This window comes from Cupressus sempervirens, chromosome 11 (genome assembly GCF_028749045.1).
Source record: "Cupressus sempervirens isolate cs-2001-9-10 chromosome 11, ASM2874904v1, whole genome shotgun sequence".
NCBI classification, from domain to species: Eukaryota; Viridiplantae; Streptophyta; class Pinopsida; order Cupressales; family Cupressaceae; genus Cupressus; species Cupressus sempervirens.
In genome coordinates this window covers 67,023,759-67,038,478 of record NC_143128.1, presented here as the reverse complement: position 1 = coordinate 67,038,478, position 14,720 = coordinate 67,023,759, and positions in this window count along the sequence as shown.

The following is a 14,720-nucleotide window of genomic DNA, read 5'->3' as shown; positions in this document are numbered from 1 at the left end:
GATGTAGGGTGATGATTGGGTGGTGCCAGTTGGATGCCAGGTGTATGATTATGTCTCATGGGTCTAAGGATTTTAGTAGGCATGCATAGTATTATGAGGACCTTTCTCGATTGTTGATCTCATATAGATCGATGATCAACATTTCCCCGCATTATAAAGATGTAAGGATTTTAAGTAATGTGGGCATGTGCCTCACTACCATGTGTCCTTGTGGGGTCAATTTTGTTCGAAGTGGTGCTAGTTGTTTTCCAGGGTGGTGCCAGTTGGATACTAGGTGTATGATGAGTGTTTCATGGGCCCAAGTTTTCATGGACAAGCGCAATAATATAGAGAGTCTTTCCTAATCGTTTATCTTCTACAGATTGATGATCAATGCTTGCACATAATATGGAAGTATGAGGAAGTTAAACATTGCAGGGAAGCACCTAAATGACACATGTCTTTGTGGGCCTGGCCAAGGTATTGATAATGAAGGCTATGTGGTTAAGGCTAGCAGTTAGCAATTATGTTGTGGTCAGGGTTTGAGGAGGTGGCACAGTCAGTTATAAAGATATGGTCAATCACGTGGAGACTCTGTGGAGTGGCAAAATAGAATAAGATTGTTGGTCCACATGGCTCATCCTGTGCTAGAATTTGGTTGACCTGCTGATCTTGCTAGTTTATGAACCAAGAAATAGGGGAATCTAAGTTTTGTTGCGTGATCTGATCCTTGCGATCAATGCCAACCACTCTTACATAAATTTTGAACTCAGTGAATGTGAGAAAACACTCTATCCCTCCCCAATTGATCCATCTACCTAGTCAGAACTATTTAATGGTGCCATTTCTGTCTTCTCAGGGCCTTCTTTCAATGGAGATCAGATATCATTGCATTTGGATCTATACTCAAATCAATTTTTCTTTAGATCTGCATGATTTTTCTCAGTAGGACTTAATAGTAGGTAGTTGTAGAGAAACTTCAGTTAGAGGACATCTTAGTTATGCCTAAACTATAAAGGCAAATTTTGTAAATTTTGAAAAGGTCAACCCTTCTCTAAATTCTCTGATATTGCTCTACAATTTCATGTGTAAACTCCCTTTACCTCTAAATTGTATGACATTCTACCTTATCTCCTTTAGCCATTAATGTGAAAATGCAAGAACTATTTGCTTCTCATTGGTATTTTGTAGAGATCTGATATCTGCATGACTGTATCTCTTTTGGCTTGTGAATGATATATAAGTGAATCTTCTCTTTCCTTATGACATTCATCTAGGTTTTCTAATCTACATGTGGTTGTTAGATTAAAGAAAGTCTGAATGTGTATATCTTTTGGTGTCATGATGGTTCAATAGTGCATGTATATGCAGAGATTGGTTGAACACTCTATTTTGGTGCATCACCTCCTTAGATTAGAATAGGTAGATTCACTTTCCATGCTTTTTTTCTCCCTTTTCCTCTCCAAGAGTAGTTAGGTGCACCCTGATAGTAAAAGAAATTGGCCTTCTCTGAAGACTCAACCTCACATTTCAAGTCCCACAGCTTGGAGGTTGTTTCCATGTTTCACAAGGTTGTCCTTAGGTAAAAAATTTGGATGTGGGTGCAAACTTTTGTGACAACTGGATTGATTAGCTAGGAGATTGCATGTGTTTTCTATTGCATACATGGGTTGTACTAATTTTCAACATCATTAATCAAATGTTTTTCCCTTTAAATTTTGAAGAACTGAAACGAGTTACCCTCACTCAGCTTGTGGATTTCATAGAGTTGGTAATTTTTCTATTGCATGTCTTTGTTATTGCATAAATATAGGATAAATAAGAGTTTTATTTGTTATTTAAATTTATTTGTATGGATTACATTGGTACCATATAAAGAATATTAGGTCCACCCACCTAGGTCTTGCAGAGCCTCAAGGAGAAGGAGAGTAAATAGACTTATAGTTGGCCCAAGATTTGTAGTCAAGTGCATCCATCATAGGAATTTGCTGGACTTATATGTATTGGTCTGGTTTCTTGGTTATTTTTAAATCTATTAAATTATGAGCCAACAAAATGGTGACTCTACTAGGAAGATAAGATGGCAATACACCTTGCTAAAAGGGCAAGAATCTCTAGTGTGAATTGAATATTTTAGTCCTATTTTTCAATATGGTTTTGTCCTTCCAAGTCACCAAAAAAATGGTAACTCTACTAGGGAATATTGAATCCAAAAGGTGATTCAATACAATTAGAAGAAAGGCATGTGCAAAGCTTGTTATCAGTAGCAAGGTCATGCTAAAGTTTCATGCCTCCCATTGATGTTTTATCTAGGATAGTAGTAGCTTTGAAGGTTGAATGAAAATTCTATTATCATTAGTAATTCCATCATCAATCAATTCAGCCTAGGAGTTGTTTTTAAAGTTCTGTAGTGTTTAGAGTTAAGAATGAACAAGCATGGTTTGTTGTCTATTTTCATGATTGTAAATCTATAAGAGTGGTTTGATGGTTTCCATTTCAAGTGAAAAATCTTATTTTATATTCTCACTTTTGTGAGTGGCAACTTTGTCTCTACACTAGTGTATCCTAGTTGATTTCATGCTTTAATTTTGAAGGACTTTAAATTGTATGGATAGATCTAAAGCTCTTGTTAGTTTCTTGGAAAAGAAGTGTTTCTTGATTAAAGTTCAGTGTTGTTGCCTCTACTATTATAAGAAATATAAATACTGAAAGTAAATCATAACTATGATTTATTTGTCCTCTTAAAGAAGGTGGTGGCTCTACCAAGTTTTGATTAGTGTGTGAAAGAGTATCAATTCGCACATCTGCTACAATTAGTAGAGGAAAGTTTTTGCATCAGCACTGAAAGTATTTTACTTTTCATGAGTTTCATTTTCATGAAAATTGAATGTTAAAAATTAGTACCTCTATTTAGTGATTTTTAGCACTATAGAAAGAGGTAAAGTTTTTATTTTAAAATGGAGTCAGACATCAGGTTTGAGGTTAGTTTATCGAGTTCTAAAAACTTGGAAATTGTAGCTAGTAATATTGTTATGTTGAACAAGCAAATCCATAATGTGATTGCTAGTATAGTCAAAGGGGAAATGTGAAGTATTCAGGGTCTAAATGTTGAAAAAGTTTATATCAAGTTTAAATTAGTAACTAGTATGATGCCTTTTCATTCTAGACTAGATGGAATCTTCCTTGCCTAGTGTTTTCCTAGATATTCTAGTGCCCGATTCAGTTAATTGGCCAACACTATTAAGGTTACAAGAGATTTTGCAAGCTAAAGCATTCACTAAGAAGATGGAAAGTGATAATTATAGAGTTCATGTTATGTCTTCTAATGATGATAATACATGTGCTAAAAGTCAAGGTAGTAATGAAGGTATTGAATCTGTATATAAAGATAATTTGTATTTTGAGTGTGAAGAGGTGGATTCAAATGAAAATGAATTCTATAATTGCAATCAGCATGAGGAAGATAGATACGAAAGTTAAAATAAACTTTGTTACAGTGAATATGAAGTTGAGGAATTTTATAACAGCAACAAAGGTAGTTCTTGCCCTGATAAGATTGAATGTTGTAATAATTCTAATGTTTTAGATTGTTATACTAATGATTTTTCTATTGTAAGTTCTTCATGTCATTTGGATGATAATCACAACTAGAAGAAGATTTCTAAGGCAATCTTCTTGAGCCCTAATGAAATTTTAGTTTTATTGGCTTGTGATTTTGAAAAGCATGTAAGTGTTTCTAAGGATGCTCATATTTTTCTTCATAATATTTCTTTATTCAGTCAAGTTACTTCCCCAAATTTTAATGTGGAGAGAGATGTAGAATCTGAGCAATCTTTGTTAGATTTTGAAGGTGTATATGATAGTACCTCAAATATCTTTGCACATGACAAATTGTTAGATGTGGGGGATGTTAGTGAAGGCAAGTTTGATGTTGTTTTAGATTATTCTCGTGTTGGTTTGGATGCAATATGTTTGATGTTTCATGTGATGAAGACAAAAATAGTGAAAATTGTCAATCCAATTATGGATTCTCTTTATGTGTTGATAATTCTTGTAGAGATAAGTTCAATGGGCATTCTAACATTTTGTTAGATGAAGAAAATGATTGTGATCAACATAGTTTAGATCAGCACTTTCAAGATGAGTTTTCATATGTGGTGATTAATTAGTTTCTTGAGTGTGAAGAGGTTCCAGTAAAAGATAAATCTAATCCGATGAATATTACATGATTGCAAGTAGGTAGTGATTAGATTTCACATACTCTTCACATCTGGCTACACAAGGTGAGTTACAAAATTTTGACACATGCAACTTTTTGAACAAAATAGAATATGAATCCTTCTTGTTTTTCGTCAATAGCATGTAGCAGTCATATGTAGATGGTGGTTTTCAGATTGATCCTAGTTTACATGAGCATGCTATCATTTTTCTCATAGTGAGCATGATATAGAAGTTAATGCTGATTTGTGTATGCACTATGAGAATGAAGGAAGTTTTTTTGTTTTGCGAAGTGATTTGATTCAAGATGCTAATCTAATTGGTGAAACTGATGAGAAAGATGTTTTCATCTTACTTCATGAAATTGTAGATGAAAATAAGATCTATGATGAGGTAAGAAGTTTTGATAAGTTTCGATGGCCTAGGGCCATCATTTGTATAATTTAAGAGTAGTTATTTTTTCTTTCAATAAGTTGTTTGAAGAAATTTTTAGGGAGTGGTCTACTTCCTCCAAAGACCTGAATCCTTGCCATGCCCAGAAGGGGCATGCATTCTCAGATAGAGCCACTGATAGCTCCTATTTTCACTAAGCATATCTTTCAAATTTTATGGTGAAAATACTAAATTGTTGTGGCTTCTAGGGTTGTATATTTTGTTTTCTATTTGCAAAGGAAATCCTAGCATGTTTTGCCCTGATTTGATTATTTTCCTTTGTTATCCCAACTGTGAAATTTAGTGCCCTAGGATTTTGATTTTATCCCACATTGCAAAAATCTTCATAAAATTATAATCTAAGCCCTAAACCTAGGTTATATTTGAGCAGGAAATCTTTTCGAAATGATTTATATTTTTTTATGAACCTTTGAAAATATTTTTACTTTACAAATCTCCTAAGATATTTCTTACCACTTGATCTTATTAAGATCTTATTTAGTTTTGACAAGATTTCAGCATGCATTTCCTACACCATCAGATCTCTTTGACATCTACAATAAGTGCCAAGTTGCTATTAGAATTTGCATCATCTTTACTACATGCGACATGGCAATTGACTGGGACCTAGTTAGTTCTTAAGCATGGTTTCAAAGGTAATTTGCTTGCACTATTAGATCCTTCAAGGATCAATGGTGGTCACTATGTCATCATCAAGAGTTGCAAGATTTTTAGCAGTCATGACATAGCAACATCCAACAAAAAGGAGAAACATGATAGGGCCAAAAGTGAATATGACACCACAAATTTTGTCTATCATTAATGAGCCTTGTCAAAATTATGTAATGTTAGTTGTGTCAGGTGTAGTAAAGGAGTTACCAAGAAAATTATGTGCTATTTTTTATTTTCATGATATCAAATTTTTACAAATTCATGGTGGTCACTATGTCACCACCAAAAATTGTGAGAACTTTTTGGTGGTGACATGGTGACCTCCTACAAAAGTTGTTAGAGTTGTTCAGAGCTATCAATAATGGTTAGAGCACATTGGATTTTCTAGAATTCTCATTGGTCAATCTAGATCAATGGGACCAGAAAATATTTTATAATGAGTTTTGAATAGCATTTGGTGATATATGATCTTATGATATACAATTCATCATAAGATCTTAGGGTGATAAAAATGTGTTCTGATGTTACGAATAAGCCATGATCATAAGATCATAAGTAAAAAATGCAAAGCTTATAATGTTAGGATAAGGGGGTTAGTAGAGGATTAGAAGGAGAAAATAAATGATCTATGATGCTCTGAGATCTACTATCATTGTAAGATCAAACATGAGAAATTAAAGGTGCCCTAATATTATGCCAAGATACCTGTCAGGAGATTTTTGATGTGCAAATGAAGAGGCCTGACCATATGCCATTGTTGTGAGATCGTAGAAGGTGAAGTTGAGAGCTACAATGTTATGATTTGATCGTAATATCATATAAGCATAGCATCGTGTGATTCAAATGGATGCAGGGCCCACCTAGGAAGTAGTTCAATGAATACAAAAGGGATGGCATGGCAATTTTTCAAGGGTCATCATGAGGTTGAAAGCCAGAGGCCATAGCCCTATGATACTATGATGGGTCCATTGTCATATAAATGGAGATTGAAAGTTGAAGGCTTATGATGCCACAAAATGCTCCTTTGGCATAGGATTAGAAATGGATAATTTTATTGTTGAGATGTTACAAGTTGTCATAGCATCGCAACATTGTATTATTGTAGGAAAAATTCAAGTGTTTCAAATGTATAATATTATGTGGGGATTGCCTGGATAGTTTACCAATGAAAATACAAAAGGTGGCATTCAATGTCAACGAAAATGAATAAATTTTTTAGAGATATTAAATGTGCAGATGTTGAAAGAATTTTAAATTGGGTAATATTATATAGTTTTGACTATATAGTTTTATTTTTGATTTTATGTCCTATTCTTAGCCCTAGGCCTAAAAATTCAAATGGACCTTAGAGGCACGATTCATATCCAAAATGTGCAGTATGATATACTGTCAGAATTGGGAGAAGATTCACTTTTTATTTCCAAGATCAGATTTTACACATCTCAAGTAGCATAAGATACACGAGGTTTTATGATTTTGGGGTATCCTAAGTTTATAGGATCAGATTTGATGTTTTTAGATCAGATACAATCAAGATTAGACCAGATGTGCATAAAATCAGATTTTTTTTGGCTATAAAGGTAGAATTGAATTAAAATGGGTAGTTGGAAGTAATGAATTTTTTTCATGGTAAAAATAGAAGTGACAAACCAAAATTAGATTTTGATGCTCTAGCACAGTTTTTGAAGTGTATTTGATATTTTCTTGAAAGGATATTTTGTAGATTGTTTTAAGAGAGATATTTTAGATATTTCATCAACAACAATTATTTGATTGTGATGAGATTTGTTTCTCAGTCACCAAGAAAGAAGATATTTCAATAGTAATTGATGAGATTTGATTGCTAGTAGATGAAGAAGATTACTTTCTACAAGCATCGGAAAGAAGAAGTTTTAGCAAGACACTATTCAAAATTAGATTTCATATCTAGGATACTTCTTTTCTTCTTGTTTATATATCTCTCCTTTGTTCTCTTCATAAGGGTTCCAATCTTGAGATTTCTCTCAAGATTGTGAAACCAGGGTTCTAGTTTTGGGATAGTTTTCATTATAGTGTGAAAACTCTATGGTTCTAGTTTGGTTGAAATCCTTTCCCATTACTATGATACCATTTTCTTAGCATATTTCTCTACTATGAAAAATAGTATTGTAATTCCCTTAAAACAAATAGATTATATAGTCATTTTTTGTGTATACATCAATTTTTTGCATATACCATGATGTATTGGTTTCAAGGAGATTAATATAGAGCTTCATTTTCTTAGTTTCATTCTAATTTTTGTCTCCTTCCTCTATTGTCTACAATGTTTTGTTTTTAAGAATAAAGAGCTTAAACCCATTTGCAATCCCTTAAGGTTGTATGTTTGGATAGGTTTACTATTGGAATAAAGAGACAAGTGAATGCTTATTTACCTTGATAGGATTGTAGGTTTCACCAGGGGGATATTCAGTAAGTAGTGAGAGTTTTTATGAAGATAGATATCTATTTACAAGGTGAATAGATAGATTAGATACCTAAATATATGAGTATATCTTAGGTATCCATGTGTATGTTTTGACTTAGCTTATACCCAATAGATAAGGGACTTATTAGCTAGGAGATTGCATGCATTTTCTATTACATACATGGGTTGTGCTAATTTTCAACATCATTAATCAAATGTTTTTCCCTTTAAATGTTGAAGAACTAAAATGTGTTACCCTCACTCAGCTTTTGGATTTCATAGAGTTACAATTTTCTACTGCATATCTTTGTTATTGAATAAGTAAAGTAAAAATAAGGGTTTTATCTATTATTTAGATTCAATTGTATGCCTTACACTAGTACCATATAAAGAATCTGAGGTCCACCCACCTAGGTTTTGCAGAGCCTAGAGAAGAAGAAGGAGAGTTAGATAGCCTTATAGTTGGCCCAAGATTAGAAGTCAAGTGCATCCATCATAGGAATTTTCTAGCCTTAGATGTATTGGTCTGGTTTCTCGGTTATTTTTAAATCTATTAAATTAGGAGCCAACATAAAGGAATAAACAACTAAATTAAAATCGATGCCAACCTGTTGGTGTTTGAAAATGTTACTTGTTTTCAATTACCTTGATGAGAACAAAATATATCTAGGTGCAAATAACTCCCATTATCAACACATGCATTCAAACACCAGGCCAACTGTAAGGCATGACCCTTCTTCTTCTTCAGGCTCTGCAAAACCTAGGCGGGTGAACCTCTTTAGATTTGACTATGTGACTAGTGCAATAACCATATTCAGGATCTATAAAAGTAGATGAAACCCCTAATTCTTCTATGCTTAATGAAGAGATCAAAAGCATGAAATAGCTAAGGACATAACTCATGAAACTGGCAAGCTAAGTGCGGGTTAACATTGAATAGCTTTCAACATAAAAGGGAAAAGATTTAATAGATTGATGACAACAAGACCCAGGTATGAGCAACAAAATTTAATGATCCTATCTGTGATCAGTGCCTTATCTATTGGGCAATTAAATGAATTATAACCATACATCTCCTAGAAATCTAAGACATATCTCTACATCAAGATCCCTTATCTATCCTTCACTTTGTTTATTGACATCTGCATCAAAATGAATCTCATACTCAAAATATCCCATCATGCAATCAGTAAACCCTGTGATAAACACCAAGTAGTTACATGGCTCTCTGTTCCACAAGCAAGGTATTTCAATCACATACATCACTAAATGAGATGCAACCTAATCTATGGTCTTTGATCATAAACTAGAAAAGATTACAGATCCACAAACAAGAGACAAGATTTAGACTAAATTTGAAACCATTGCTTCTCTTTATTTCCTTTCTTTGAAACCAAATACACGAAAGATGTACAGAATACCTCATAAATCACCTAACAGACATGAACTATTTGCATAAAACTCAAAATGTTTTTCAATACAAGAAGAAATGCTGAAGAATGGTCTCTTAGTGCAAAAAATGGAACCTCTCAAATGGAAGCAAGAAAGAAAGATATAGAAGAGAAAGAATTCTTGGATCTGTTCTGAAGACGACAAGTGTCCACTTGAAATTCAATCTTGTGCAACTGAGTAACCTCTTTCTTCTTTCATCCCATCTGATCTGATTTTGTTTCATCATTATCTGCAACTAATTTGCAAAATATCTCTACTTAATGATGAAAGATTTTCGAATTACTAAAATATCTGATTGCCCCATCAAAATGTGAGTGAAAATGAGTTTTTACTGAGTAAATCTAAACAAATCTGACCCCAACTGCATCTCCATTGCCTTCTACTAATATTCAGGTCATCACCTTGACAAAAAATTAAAACTGAACTTCCTAGTCTGAATATGGTTGCAATTTAGATACATGATAGAAAACCTTGTGTAGCTCAAACTAACTGATACCTATGCAAAAACTGACTCCAGAATCAGAAAGTTCATCTTCTCCCGATTTCGACGATATATAACATCGCCTATCTAGCCTGTTGGAAACCCCCTAAAAGTCATTTTGAAAATGACTCCTTTGCTAGAAACTCATGGTATTCACATTTGATTTTTAAAATTTATTGAAATTTTTTAAAATATTCTAAAGTCAAACTTTAGAATAAATCCCATTTGATTTTAAAACTTGACGTGGGCATTTTAAACAAAATAATAATAAAATATTATTATTATTAACTCTTCAATATTTCCCTGACCATTTTAATCCGTGGCCAACCTTTGTTTGACTGACACCACGTGTCACTTGCTGATTAGCCTCCCTGATTTGCACATCTGCCATGTGTCATCTTCTCGTTAACTCGCTATGCTAAATCTCGTGCATCTTCCACTTGGCAAGTTAGTGAGAACCGTCAGATCATCCACGCGTCAACATCTGGTGAACTTTGATCTTTTCCCACAACATCATCACCTAGTCATTTTATCCATGCCATGTGGCACCTTGTGATGCATCAGGAACTCCATAATATCACCAACATAGGATCCACAATCTCTATTAATTCCTCGCTGAACTTTGAAGGTTTTCTGGTGACCTCGCTACTTCGCTAGCCGGAGTTGCCAAGATTTTTCAGCTAGCGAGGTAGCGACTAGCCAAATTCTTGGGTTTTTTGATTGTGCTGACATCATTGGTTCTAAATTGCATGCTCATTCAAAATTGTGGTCTGTTCAGATATGGATGACATCCTCCTCCTTTGGTGTCGGATTGGGGGGTCCTGCGCACTTTCCGTGGCTTCCAAAAGCCTTCTTCCTTTACTTCACAATCTAATGTGTGATGGTTTGTTTTTAAAGGTTATAAAAATCATTTCCCCAGCGAATGTGGGACAAAATGTTTTGTGTTTTTAACTGTGGCATCTCTTTCTTTGGTGATGCTTCCCTTGACTGCATGTTCTTTTTCTTTATCCTTGTGCGTAGGCAGAGCTCTATGACTACAGGCATAGGATTGCTATTTGTTTCAAATGTGGATGCCTGTTCCTTCCATTGGCACCCCTACACCTTCCTTATCTCATGCATTTAGTCTCTCACGTCGTAATCTCTTGGCGTGATTTTTACCTTTGCTGGTAGCTCCACTCTGTTTGGCGTGATATTCAAGACTTTTCGGCCTCTTTCAAGTATGGCATGAGACCCCCATTCTAACGTGAATTTTCTCTAACATGTGCAGCGGCCTTTTGTTTTCTATTTCAATGGCTTCTCATTGCTTCCTTGTGTTTAGTCTATGGCTTTCTTTCTTGGACATAGATGCTAATGCTTGGGAGACTTCTCATTTTTTAAGATGATTTCCCTCTTTGTTTTAGCTACCCTTCCCATTGCTTTCAAGGCATTGAATTCTTATTCAAAGACGTGGACTTGTTTTTTATATATGCTCTGCCTTGTGTTAAGAAGTCTTCAATGAGCATGAGGCTTCCTCTAAAGACGTGGCTCCCTCTACATAGCTACGCAGCCTGTGGAGCTTCCATCTCTATGTCCTGATTTCATTCTATTTGGCATGGATGGTCCCTATTGGACATGGATATCCATGGGAAACTTTCCCTCTTCCAATTCACTACACACCTAGTCTTTTGTCAAGTCACATTAATTATAACTCAAATCTTCTTTTTATTGACTTGGATTGGACCTTTACAATGCATAGATGCTCAGTTTCTATATTGTCAACCGATAGATGCTCCATATAAACTTTAAATCACTGGAAACATTCCATGAACAAGATATGCTATCTTATTAACACTATTTTTTACCATTAATCAAAATTTGAATTTGTCAGTTGATGCAATCGGTTGGACCCCATAGTGGGTCCGGCTAAATTTTTTTTTCGTTTCCAAACACCTAAATCTTAAAACTAGCCCACTGATTGCCTGATATTGATTTGGATCGAAATCTATCACTGAACCATCATTAAGACTCATTTTAGCACTTATCTGCAAACTGTGACTTTCTGCTAACAGGGCCCGTCGACTGGCTTTAAAAACTAACCTGAAAAGATAATCGGGCTCAAAAAAATGGCACACTGAATCTCTGTTCCACATACTTTCACCTTGTCAAATCTCATCTTATGACAAATTCCTAGTCAAAATATATTCATCATCAAAGTTGCCTTCTCAGAATTACCTGCATGAAAACATGTCAGAAAACAACAAACTAGGTTTGGATTTGGCTTTGAAAACTAGGCAGACGGATACTTGGGAAGACGAAAACTGGGGCATTGGTTCTCTGTCACAATGACAATAGGAATCCATGATTTAGGCTCATGATGAATAATAGGGCGGAAATGGTGATCAGTCAAAGTGGGCTACTTGGATTTTGCAAACTAGAAGCACTGACTAAAAACATTTTTGGCAAATGGAATTGACCTGGAAAAGTGTGCAGACAGATTCGTCATTACTTGTAAACTGGTATAATTAAAGTATTTTTAGAGGATAATACAATTATATAATCCATTTAGGCTCACCCATCACAAGGTCAAAGTTATAACTTGCCGAACAAGGATGCAAATCAATCTGGATACCTTAGCAGTAACAAAACAATGCAAACCAGGTTTTTAATCATGTTAGAAAATTGATCAAATGGATTCATCATGACCTCAAAATTTGAACATATGAAGTGTCTTACCCCTATAACACAATGCAAATAGAATTTTTTCATTTGGGTTAACTGGATCAAAGTTATAGCACGTCAAACAGGGCTTCCCAAAATCAGGTGCAAAGTGCAAAAGCATGAAAATAGTAACTGACCAACTTTGAGGGATTCAAAACCTAGTCAAACGGACTCAAAACAACTTAAAATCTAAAACATAGGTTCATTGGTATGGATACTAGACACTCCCAAAGTGGTGAGTCCTAAGACATTTTTGGGTGCAAGTTAATCGAATGCAAACACAGCCTCCTGTCACTGTTTGATACTTAGGATAAAATACAGATTTGACACTAGCTCAAAACATGACAGCACCAAATGACTCAGGATGTCAATTTATTATCATGGAACAGGTACGTGGACTGAATGGAAGGTGTTAGAAACATTAAACACCATTTATGCATTAACTCAACTGCGGGGCACAAAGTGACAGCCATGTACAAAGTTGTTTTAAAGCATTTATAGGACTCAAATTTTCAATGGTGCTCAAAATTGACCATGCAATTTTTAGCGCCAAAAGTGGCTCTTTTTGGAGATGCATGCCCCTTGCGGGCATGGCAAGATTTCAAATCTCTAGGAGAAGCAGACCATTCCCAAAAACTTCAAAACCTCTCTCGAACAGCTTATTGAAAGCGAGGAAACAACTACAACTACCAAGACTATGTACACACGATGGCCCCGGGCCACCAAACTTCAGAAAAATTGTTTACCTCTGTCATAAACATGATTCTCATCTGAACTTTCATGAGGTAAATTGAAAATTCTGCTCCTATCAGTCTCACCAATCAGATTATCATTCTAAATCAACTCATTTAGCAAAACTGAATCTAAACCTTGACTTTCACAATGCAAATAAAAACTATGTTCATCTTCAACCACTTGCTTATTATGAAAGTTCTGATCAACATGCTCAAAAATGTCAAAGTGAAACTGAAAACTTTCTGTAACAAATGACTCGTGCATGCTATCAATTTTGAATATGAATGGATCATATTCAACATGGGGAAAAAGACCACTCATACCTTCAAACTGTGTTTCCTTATGCATAACCAGATGATATTCAAATGAACTTTTTGACTTGTACTCACATATATCATCAATGTCAACTGAAGCTAATCCAGAACCTTCAAATGGTTCTTCACAATTAGCGAACAAATTAGTCTTTACATCAGAGAGTTCATCATAAAAATATAACAAGGTATAGGTAGATTTTAAATAATCGTCTCATCAAACACCTTGTAATTTACCTCCTTAGATGTAACATAATCATTAGTTTCACTATCAAACTCAGAAGAAGAACATTCTGATCTCTTATAGCAGTAAGACAAGGTATCATCATCAAACTCACTTTCAACTAAATCTGAATTGCCCATGTGTTCTTCAAAAAGAGGATTGATAATTCCATGCAAAGCGCCTTTGTAGACATTAGGACAAGTGATGTGCTGATCAATATCAAACTCCTCACCATATAACGGATTAGTGAAAACTTTAAAACCATTTCTAACATCACTGTCATGGACACTTTTAGCATATGAAGAAGAAAAATCAGAATCATATGAAGACTCAACATCTACTTCGTGAACGAAGCATGTAGAATACAAATCAAAGTTGCTTTCATTGTCTCCATATAGGTGATTACAATGTCTTGCAGGCAAATCATCATTTATCTTACCAATAGGTGTTGATGCATTAATCTCAGGATCAATCATGTACTGATCATCACTGCACTCATCCTCAAGACACTCTTCTACACAATTAGGTAATATGTCTCTATGGATAACCTCTTTGTCTTCATATTGTGTAGACACATTTTCTTCATAACTTTCAATCTCAAACTGATTTACACAATTCTGAAATGGACACTCACTTTCAGATTTAAGAAAAGAATTCATACCTTTACTAACATACGAGCACTCACTTTCATCATTAGTTTCTTCTTCCCAGTCTGCATCTAGTTCACATGAAGATGGACATACACTAGCACTATCCTCTTCTTGACTTGAGTAATAACTCTCATCATCAGCTTCATATGACACCTCTTGATAATATATTGGATCAGCAACTTCATTATCGCTTGAAAGACGACTTTCAGCTTTATCATACTCACATTGATATGACTGTCTTTCAACTTCAGATTTAATAATTTTCTCAACATGATGCAATCTCTCAATGAGATAATTCATTTCTTGCCTATCCTGTTGGTCAAGAGAATGCATCTCTACTGCTGAAATATTATCAACATATGAGCTTAGTTCTTTTGACTGTGATTGAGATACATATGATTTATATTCTTTATATTGTGTCATCTCT